Source organism: Rattus norvegicus, chromosome 20 (assembly GCF_036323735.1).
Source record: "Rattus norvegicus strain BN/NHsdMcwi chromosome 20, GRCr8, whole genome shotgun sequence".
Classification (NCBI taxonomy): domain Eukaryota; kingdom Metazoa; phylum Chordata; class Mammalia; order Rodentia; family Muridae; genus Rattus; species Rattus norvegicus.
In genome coordinates, this window is record NC_086038.1 from 33,006,170 (window position 1) to 33,016,976 (window position 10,807).

The following is a 10,807-nucleotide window of genomic DNA, read 5'->3' on the forward strand; positions in this document are numbered from 1 at the left end:
GAACTTAATGTGTAAGCTAAGCCAGAATATTCCCCTTTCATTACACACATTCGTACACGCGCACACACACACACACACACACACACACACACACATTTGCACAGTATTGGCTCTTTGCTATAGAGCACCTACCTAACTTGAGGCATTTGTCAAAATGTCATTGCTGCCTCCTCAAGGTGCCAAGGAGGAAGAGCACACGCCTTGAAGGTTGACTTTCCAAATGGGCCGCAGGAATATGCTCAGACTCAAGTAGGTACGGTAATATGCCAAGTTTATACCACAGGTCACTGGCTAAAATATCAGATCTGACTAGAGACAATCAGAAGGGAGTCAGACCACGAATCAATTAGAGTAACTTAAGCAAGACAGGGAGTTAAATTGGCTGAGATAAATGAAGTGGAGGTGGGAAAGTGGGTAAAGTCGAGCAACAGGATGTGGTCTGTGCTTTAGTACATCCATTCCCCTAGCTACTGTGCATTGGTGGGTCTCTTCTGAGCCTGATCCCGACTGCATGTCTGCGTTTATATCCACAGTAAAATTACAATAGACAAGATGGGAGAGTCTACGGGTCTCAGAAGACACTTGAGATAAACATGCTTAAGGCTGAGATGGGGAGGGGGTGGGGGTGGGGGTTGGGGAGAGGGTGAGGGAGAGGTGGGGATGGGGGAGTGGAGGGGGGGTCTGTCTTGTGCTGAGTCCGCTCTCAACACATGCAACAGCACATTTACAATTTGTGTGACAACTCATGGATCCTGTTTCCCAGCATCTCTCGTAGTCTCGTGTGACTATGTGATAACTAGCAAGTGGTACATCAGTAGACGTGAGATATGCCACCTCTCAGGTCATGACCATGCCCCCCTAGTTTGTGCAAGGCTTGGTCTTCCCTCAGGTATGGAGTTTTTCATACTAACTGTACTATAACTCAAGGACAATTAGGTTGACTAGTCACTCTGCTTCCTGACATAACCATTAAAACCCCTCAAATAACTGGGAGGTTGTGGTGATGTTTTGCTTTTTTGTTTTTATTTCTTTTTCCTTCCTTCCACCTCTTTAAATAGACACTGATGACAAGGTTCTTAACTGTGCTTGAACATGGCACAACCACGTGCCCACCTGAGTGGCCACAGCAAGAAGCTATGTGGCTGTCACTCTAGTGACTGCCATACCTCTCAGGACATCTGGACTTCAGTTGAGTGAGAAGTAACTTGACGAACTTCTGACTCCTCACTTGTTTCTATCCCCATGCCCTTGTCCTGACTGATAAAGATATATTCTGCAAAGTTAAACTAGACACAAAGTTAAACTAGATATTTTGCAATTGTCTAAGCTAGGGTTACATGGAATTTATTTGGCCTACATATCACTAGTCATCATCAAAAGAAGTGAGAACAGGAACTCAAAAAGGGCAAGAACTTGGAAGCAGGAACTGATGCAGAGGCCATGGAGATGTGATGACTCTTGCTTGTATTAAATTTATATAATATAAGTCAGTGCAACTGACCTCTTGTTAACTTTACACACAAACACATCACTGTTAAGCCACAACCTCTCCTTTCTTAGTCATCCCCAAGATCACGCATTCATAAAAATATCATCCAACATTTTACAGTCTTAGTAAGTCTCACAGCCTTTAAAAATTCAATCACTTAAAAATTCACTCTCCCTTCCAACCCCTTACCTGCTGCAGTACTCAAGAGAGTGGGCCCTGGGCAACATGGTAGAGGTGGCCCTGGTGGCTAAGGTGAGGGTGAGTCAGCCCCTCACTGGGTCAGCATTGGGTGAGCTATCCAGGGCAGAACTGGCTGTGTGTGTGTGTGTGTGTGTGTGTGTGAGAGAGAGAGAGAGAGAGAGAGAGAGAGAGAGAGAGAGAGAGAGAGAGAGAGAACTATCAGGCTACCACGCAGGCCCAGATCCAAAGCTTTGAGTTCGCCCACCCTAACATCTACCTCATCTATGAACTGTTGGGGTGTGAAAAAGGGCAAGTCCTGCAGAGCCAAAGCTCCAGGATCTCCATGACATAGGACAACAACAGGATAACCAAGAGGAGTCCCGGTAAAGATCTCATATTGCTAATGTAGCAGAAGCCAGAGGCCTTGAGTCATTATTGAATCATTATTCATTACAATGAACATTTATAAGTAAAGATGAGGGGATAAAAGGTATACTATGAGACACATTGTGACATACTATAGCTTCCACTATAAGATGTTTTTATGGTTTTATGTTTTTGTTTTGTTTTTTATTTTCTTTTGAGGAGGAGGTTGCAAGGGTTGAGGGTGGATATGTAGGGTTTGGAAGATGAGAATGATTGGGGTGCATGATGTGAAACTCACAAAGAATCAATAGTTTTTTATTGGTTATTTTGTTTATTTACATTTCAAATGTTATCCTCCTTCCTGGTTTCCTCTCCCAAAACCCCCTATTCCACCTCCCACCCCCTCCTCCAGAAGGGTGCTCTCCCATCCACCCACCCACTCCCACCCCCATGCTCTACCATTCCCCTACACTGGGGCATCAAGCCTTCACAGGACCAAGGGCCTCCCCTCCCTCTAATGCCAGATAAGGCCAAGGCAGCCAGAGCCATGGGTATCCCTTGTATACTCTTTGGTTGGTGGTTTAGTCCCTGGGAGCTCTGGCTGATCTGGTTGGTTGATATTGTTGTTCTTCCTATGGGGTTGCAAACCCCTTTAGCTCCTTCAGTCTTTCCCCTAAGTCCTCCATTGGGGTACCCCTGCTCAGTATGATGGTTGGCTATAAGCATCCCCATCTGTATCAGTAAGGCTCAGGAGACATCCATTTCAGCTTCTGTTAGCAAGCACTTCTTGGCATCAGCAATAGTGTCTGAGTTTGATGGCTACATATGGGATGGATCCTGAGGTGGGACAGTCTCTGAATAGCCTTTTTTGCAGTCTCTGTTCCACTCTTTGTCCCCGTATTTCCTTAAGACAGGAGCAATTCTGGGTTAAAAATTTGAGAAGGGTAGGTGGCCCCTTTTTGAAAATCACTCTTTATAATATCCAGTCTCCTTTAAAATATAAAGTCTTTTAAAATCCAAAGTCTCTCAATGGTGGGCTTCTGTAAAATCAAAAATAAAGCCTTTCTTACTTCGATGGGGAAGAACCAGGGCCAAGTTTGGTTGTCAAAGTAAAGCAAAACCAAACTACAACAATGTAAGTCACTTAATGTTCAATGTGTGGGATGTCCACGATGTCTGGACTCCTCCAAAGGGCTTGGATCACATCTTTCTCTTTGTACTCTGTAGCACACAGCTTATCTCCTAGGCTCCAGCTGGCTCTATTCCTCCACTGCTGTTGTTCTTGGTGGTCATCCCATAGTTCTGGCATCTCCAAAACTGTGGGATATTCTGTAGTACCTGGGGTTCACTTTCACCATTAGATTTTCTGGGCTTCTCTTCAGCCGTGCCACACAGTGCCAAGCTCCAGCTCTTCTCCATGACCCCTTTCTTCATGTCTTCAAAACTTGGATGACTCTTAAAATACCAAGTTTGGATGCCAACAGGATTTACAACCTGGGCCAGTTCTGGACCACAGCTTCTGTGTGATGACCCTAAGGAAACTCTTCCCAGAAGATTTCACTTCAGTGAGGCCGGTCTCTTATTTCGAGTAATCAGAGGTGACTCTTCAGCCAAAGTTGATCAGCATCTATTGTTGTAGCAAAGGTTTTATTTTAGTGGTTCTTGTCTCTTGATAATCATAGCCAATTCTTCAGCTCCAGATGACCAGACACCACAGATTCTTGACACAAATGGCCCTTTTGTGGTTTTTGCTTCCCTCTGAAACATCACAAGCCAGGCCTCCATCTTCTGCACTGCTCCCAACGTTCTTATCTTCCAAGCTCCCATAGAACAGCTCACTGAGCTCTCAACATGTAATGACTTTCCTATCCTGAAGTTCCAAAGTCCTTCTACAATCCTCCCAAACACATGGCCATAACTGTCACAGCAATATCCAACTGTCTTGGCACCAAATTGCCTTAGTTAGGGTTATTCTTGCTGTGATGAAACACCCTGGCCAAGTGAACTTTGGAAGAAAGGGTTTATTTTACTCACAGTTCTGTATAGCAGTTCATCTGTAAAGGTAAGAACTTAAGCAGGAAAGGAACCTGGAGGCAGGAATTAATGCAGGGACCATGGAGAAGTGCATCTCTCTGGCCTGCTTATCATGGCTTGCTCAGCCTGCTCTTTTATGGAACCTAGAACCAACAGGCCAGGAATGTATGACCTACAAGGGCCTAGGCCCTCACCCACCAATCACTAACTAAGAAAAAGCCCTACAGCTGTATCTATGGAGGCAATTCTTCTCAATTTAGGCTCCCTCCTCTCTGATGACTCTAGCTTATACCAATTTTACATAAAACCAGCTACTACACAAACTTAGAGTAAAGTACATCTAAAATATACAGGCCAATTCACTGGAGAAGTTTTATAAGAGGGAGTTTTAGAAGAAATAAAAGACAAGAAAGAAACTGCTGATAAACCTAGTTTAAGTCCACCATGACATAGTCTAAAATGTACCTTCATGATTCATAGTATCATCATAAAATGTCCCACGCCAACAATTCAACATTGCAGAATGGTATGGAGGGCAAAACATGAAGTTAGAATTTAACACACATGGATTCATACCTGAAAGACCCCCTCCCAGAAAGGGAATTGTACAAGCCCAAGGCCCTCAACTATAGAAGTAAAAAGTAAGTTTTTAGATATGTGGGACAAGCTGACCCATCATTTAGACGAAACAGACCATAAAAGAAAACAAAATGCAGAAACCAGACTAAATTATGGGCACTACTCCATGGGCCACCTGACAGGAAAAAGAAAAAGTCCCTGACCCCCCGGAAGCCCTGACCACCATGTACTTTTTGCTAACTCATTGTTATGATTATAGCCAAAATAAGTAACATACACGTATGCCTCATTTACTCCACCAATCACATCCCTGTAACTATGCATCTGCTTCTGTAAGTCTGCTTCTGCTCCCCAATGCCTTATAAAAACCCGTCCCTGGCTCTGCTAGGCGCGCCAGTCTTCCGAATTGACTGGGACGCCCACAGATACCTGTGTATCCTGATCAATAAAAATCCTCTTGCTGATTGCAGCCTGTGGACTCGGACTGGTCATTGGGCTTGAGGATCTCCCTCCTGAGGGAAGATTCTCTCTGAGAGTCTTACATATGGGGGCTCGTCCGGGATCGGAGATCCTCTGCCTAGAGACCACCGACCACCCACCGGGAGGTAAGCTGGCCAGTGTTTGTCTTGTCCTGTCTTGTCTTGCTTTGTGACTTGTTCTGTAAATGCTTAGTTACTTGGCTTGGGTCTATACCGTTTGTATTTGGGCGGGCCAGAGAAGGAGCTGACGAGCTCGAACTTCTCCCCCGCAGCCCTGGAAGACATTCCAAGGGTGTTTAGAGCCCGGTTTTTCAGGGCTCAGCCTGTATCGGAAGGATACGTGGTTTTGGGTTGGAGGAGAGAGGAGAGAGCCGGATCCACTGAAGGATCCGGACCCTTGTCGCCTCTGTCTGAATTTTTGGTTTCAGTTTGACACCGAAGCCGCGCGGTGCGTCTGTCTGTCTGACTGTTGGAATTGTTTGTCTTCTTTGTGTCCTAATTTTCTTTGAACATCTGTGGAAATTGGTTATAGGATTCTTTGTCTTGGTCTTGTTTGTCTGGTTTGTTTTCTGTGGTATTGTCGAGTGTCTTTTTGACTTTTGTTTCATTTTTGGACTTTGGATAGACGACTGTGTTTAAAATCTTGGACTGACAACTGTGTTTAAAATCATGAAACTGTTTGCTTTGTTTGTCAAGGAGTTTTACTTGGTCCTCTTGGTGCTTAACTTGGAAATAATTTGCTTGAGAAAAATTGTTTTCTGCTAGGGAGTTTTATCTTTCTCTCTTAGCCTCCTCCCCAAGGAGAGATGCCCCTCCCTTTGCTCCCCTTGTCCATTCTAGCTGCTGTTAACAGTTGTGTATGAAGAACTCCAGGTTAGTGAGTGACCCTGTCTGAAGCAGGTATTAACAAGAGCCTGAAAGCTTTACCTTAGATCCTGAAGAAAAATTCTCCCTGTTGCTTAAACATTCACAGCTTCTAAGGAAGGGACAACACAGAGTAGGAAAATGTAGGGGCTGAGGGTGGTGAGCATACAGGCCTGCTAGCAAGCTACAGGCCGCTCGTGGGCAGTGGCGCAGCTCAGGCCAAGTCAGCGTAAGAGGAGTTTCAAGGTGATGAGGCCGGCCGGCTTTGACAACAAGAAGATAGCGTAGAGTTAGTGGTTGTTTTATGAGACTTTTGGCCCTGAAAAAAAATAATAATTCCAGTTGCTGCCTTCAGTGACCAGACCTTCAACACTTGCTCACAGAAGGAGAGTGTTCATTAAGAGAAGTTCTTTAAGGGAGCCTGCCTTATCTGCTGGCCCTATTCCAAGAGAGGAGTTGATCTCCAACATTAAGTCACCTTCCCTGTTAGTCATCATTGATATGGAGAGTGCCTTTGATCCTATCCCCACAGCAGCCAGTTCCTGCCCCTGTGGTCAAAATGCCCCAGGTTGGGGGACAGAGAAGCCCCTGAGATAGTTTCGGAGGGAATCTACAACAAACTGTGATGAACTTTGTTTTGCCAGTCAAAATTTAGAATTCGGGCTTTGGCTGTGGCCAAGGTCAGGATTAATGTTTTCTTTTCCATGGGCCTTTAGCCCACTGAGACAGTTTGGTAAAGGGCTGCTACTGAGGTCCTGAAAGTCCCAGGTGAACTGGTTACAATTCTTTTGTCAGCCACTTGGCATCTAGCACCCAGGTCCTAACCATCTCTCCATCCTTTTGTTATTAGTTCTTAAGTCCAGAGAGACAGTCGGTAACAGATCAGCTCCCTCTCTGCTTGCCGTTCTGTTTCACAGACACAAAGCTTGTGCTTATTTTTACAACAGCCTTTTTGTCCCAAAAAGTCCTCCTGGTTTAGCTGTGTGACTAAATGCTATTTGTCCTCTTCAGTGAACCTCTATTCCCTAGATTCTCTTGTTTTCTCACCATCCCATTTGAGATGCTTGTTAGTAACTGTTACAGGTCTTCTTTACCACTGAGGAAAGATGGAATCCTACTGGAGGCCAGAAAGAATGTTCCAGACATGGATGGAAGACCCTCACTCCTGACTGTTGACTTGAATACCCCTGAAGGTAGGGAGTGCTCAGGGTCTGCCACCAGGCTCCAAGGGTGGGTCTCCGAGGGGCTGGAAAATGCCCCACCAATCTGGCTAAGATAAGAAAAAGATATAAAGAGAGAAAGTTACAAAAATTTAAAGGGTTAAGCTAAGTTGCTGAGAGTTAGTGTAAGTTGCAGAGAAAGTAAAGTTGAAGTGTAGTTACATAAGTGGACAGCATCTAATAGCTGTAGAGGAAGATGCAGAAGATATGAGAGAGAGACTGAGGAAGAGAAAGAGGAAAGAAGGTAAAAAGAGCAGGAAGCTAAGGAAGAAAAGAGACAAAAGGAAAAAAAAGCTAGAGAGCTAAAGAGGGATAAAAGACAGGAGAGGAATATATACTGGCCACAGTAGTTAGGAAACCTAGGAAGACAGTACCTGGCAACAGAAGAGAATTCCTAGCTAAAGATCAGTGTGCCTATCGCAAGGAAAAAGGACACTGGGTCAGGGACTGCCCCAGGAAGAACAAGAAGGGCCTCTCCAGCAACCCGGAAGGCAAGCCTCTTGGTTCTAGAGTGCTGGCTATGCGCTAAGATAGAAGGGAAGCCGGCCCAGTTGTTTTGTGAATACAGGGGCCCAACACTCTGTGCTCCTACGCCCAAATGGGCTAGTGTCAAGCAAAAGACCTTGAGTGCAAGGGGCTACTGGCAACAAATGATACTCATGGACTACCCGAAGAACGGTGGAGCTTGGCGTGGGCCGGGTATCCCACTTGTTCCTTGTGATTCCAGACTGCCCCTACGAGTCTAAACCCTGCAACCCTGCTCCCGGACCCCGACCTAGACACCCCCCTTCATGACTGTCAGCAGGTGCTCACTAAAGCACAGGAGTGGCATAAAGATCTGACTGACCAGCCACCAGAGGGGGTAGATGCCATCTGGTTCATAGATGGGAGCAGCTTCTTAGAGAAGAAAAAAGATGGGCTGGGGCAACAGTGGTAGATGGAAACAGAATCATATGGGCTCAGGCCCTACCAGAAGGCACTTCTACTCAGAGGGTAGAGCTCGCTCCCCTCACCAAAGCCCTTGGGCTGAGAAAGAGACTTAACATCTATGTGGACAGCACGTATGCCTTTGCTACAGCCCATCAGCAGAGGGGCCTGCTGACATCTGAGGGCAAGAAAAAAAGAGATTCTGGCTATGTTAAGGACCCTCTATGACCCAGCCAGGCTGAGGAAGAGACTCTGCTACACCTCAACGAGAAAGAAGATCCTGCTACAATTTTTACAGGCAGAGGCATGGTAAAACAAATGCATCAATAGACTCACTTAGGGGTAAGCAAACTCATCCAGACGTTTTCAAAAACTAAATATTATGTCACAGGTCTCAAGTATCTCGTGGAACAGATAGTGCACTGATGTATACCATGCCAAAAGGTAACTGTTTTCAGGAAAGTTGACTCTGGTAGGAGGCTCCGTGGGGAACGGCCTGGATACTACTGAGAAGTGGACTTCACAGAGATAAAACCAGGAAAATATGGTTATAAATGTCTCCTAGTGTTTATAGATATCTTTTCAGGAATAGGTAGAAGCTTTCCCCACCAAGCAAGAGACGGCCTCAATAGTCATCAAGAAGATACTGGAAGAAATCTTCCCCCGATTTAGAATGCCCAAGGTAATCTGGTCAGACAACAGCCCTACTTTCATTGCCAAGGTAAGCCAGGGTGTGGCCAAGTATTTAGAGGTCAATTGAAAATTACGTTATATTTACAGACCTCAAAGTTCAGGACAGGTAGAATAAATAAATAAAATTTTAAAAGAGACCCTGACCAAATTAACCATGGAGACTGGCACAGACTGGGTGACACTCCTTCCCTCTTGCTCTCTTTAGAGCAAGAAATACCCCTTCCAGATTCAGCTTTACCCCCTTTGAGATCTTATATGGGGCCTCAGCTCCCCTGACTATATTAGATGATGTTACTGAACCAACATGTCATAGTAATAATGATTTATATGCCAGGCTAAAAGACCTACAGGTGATACAGAAAGAAATCTGCTCACAGCCGACAGCAGCCTATGCCCCGGAGACCCCCGAGACATGTCATCAGTTCCAGGTTAGAGACTGCAGCTACACTGAGCCCAGACACTCGAGCCTCGCTAGAAAGGACCGTACCTGGTGCTGCTGACCACCCTGACAGCCATCAAGTCTCAGCCCTCACCAGCAGCGTACTAGCTGTTGGGGCTAAGAGCTGGGACCTAGAGGGACACTCAGATCTTCAAAAAGCTCCCTAGACTTAAGTGATTGAGAGGTTGCTATAATGCTCACTTGAGGAGTGTGTTTTAGAAACAAGAATTTCATGTTTGCCTGTTTGCCCTGGGTTCCCTCGGAATAGGTGTAAGGATAGGCTTGATTTTTATTGCAAATGATGTAATATTACATATGTTAGTACTCCTAACACTTCTTGGGACTGTACCTCAGGGATCACAATCTGTATAAGTTTAGAAGTTCTAAAAGACCTTGGTGTATAGGTTCAGATAGTGTCCAGATTAGAATCCTGATGCTAAAGACTTAATAAGACACAAAAGAGAGTTGAGAATTATTTAAGGCTATCTAGGTGCTACAAGGGCAGCACAAGGACATCTTCAGTTGCCCTACAATGCAAAAAAGAATAAAAAAGACTTTTTAGCTGACCTCCAAGAATACCTAACCTCCCTCTCAGAGGTAGTCCTTCAAAATAGGAAAAGATTAGACCTGATATTCCTTAAAGAAAGAGTCTGTGTGCTACACTAAAAGAAGAATGTTGTTTCTATGCAGATCAGACAGGAATAGTAAGAGATACAGACTTTCAGTCATTCAAACTTTTGTGCAGAGACAACAGTATCAGATGGTGGAAAAAAAAAAAAACAGAGGTACCTTAACCAAGTTGAGTGGAAGATTCCACTCAAGGACAAAAAAAGAAAATGGGGGAATGAAAGACCCCCTCCCAGAAAGGGAATTGTACAAGCCCAAGGCCCTCAACTATAGAAGTAAAAAGTAAGTTTTTAGATATGTGGGACAAGCTGACCCATCATTTAGACGAAACAGACCATAAAAGAAAACAAAATGCAGAAACCAGACTAAATTATGGGCACTACTCCATGGGCCACCTGACAGGAAAAAGAAAAAGTCCCTGACCCCCCGGAAGCCCTGACCACCATGTACTTTTTGCTAACTCATTGTTATGATTATAGCCAAAATAAGTAACATACACGTATGCCTCATTTACTCCACCAATCACATCCCTGTAACTATGCATCTGCTTCTGTAAGTCTGCTTCTGCTCCCCAATGCCTTATAAAAACCCGTCCCTGGCTCTGCTAGGCGCACCAGTCTTCCGAATTGACTGGGACGCCCACAGATACCTGTGTATCCTGATCAATAAAAATCCTCTTGCTGATTGCAGCCTGTGGACTCGGACTGGTCATTGGGCTTGAGGATCTCCCTCCTGAGGGAAGATTCTCTCTGAGAGTCTTACAATACCAACTTCACCAGAGAATATCTCAGTGAATGCTGATAGGTCAGTGTCCTCTCTGGACCTCAGCTCTCATCTGGAATAAAAGATTAATTTTACTTCTGATTGTGCCAGAAATTTTCCATGAGGCAGTTCTAGGACAGCTACTGGA

At 44.9% G+C, this 10,807-nt stretch overlaps 1 long non-coding RNA gene across 1 annotated transcript; it reads left to right on the forward strand.

The window, feature by feature from the left end:
- The first annotated feature begins 713 nt into the window (after positions 1 to 713).
- LOC134483813 (uncharacterized) lies at positions 714 to 10,586 on the forward strand. Its single transcript, XR_010060856.1, has 2 exons — positions 714 to 5,253; positions 7,063 to 10,586. It is a non-coding gene; the product is annotated as an uncharacterized LOC134483813 (long non-coding RNA).
- The last annotated feature ends 221 nt before the right edge of the window (positions 10,587 to 10,807 follow it).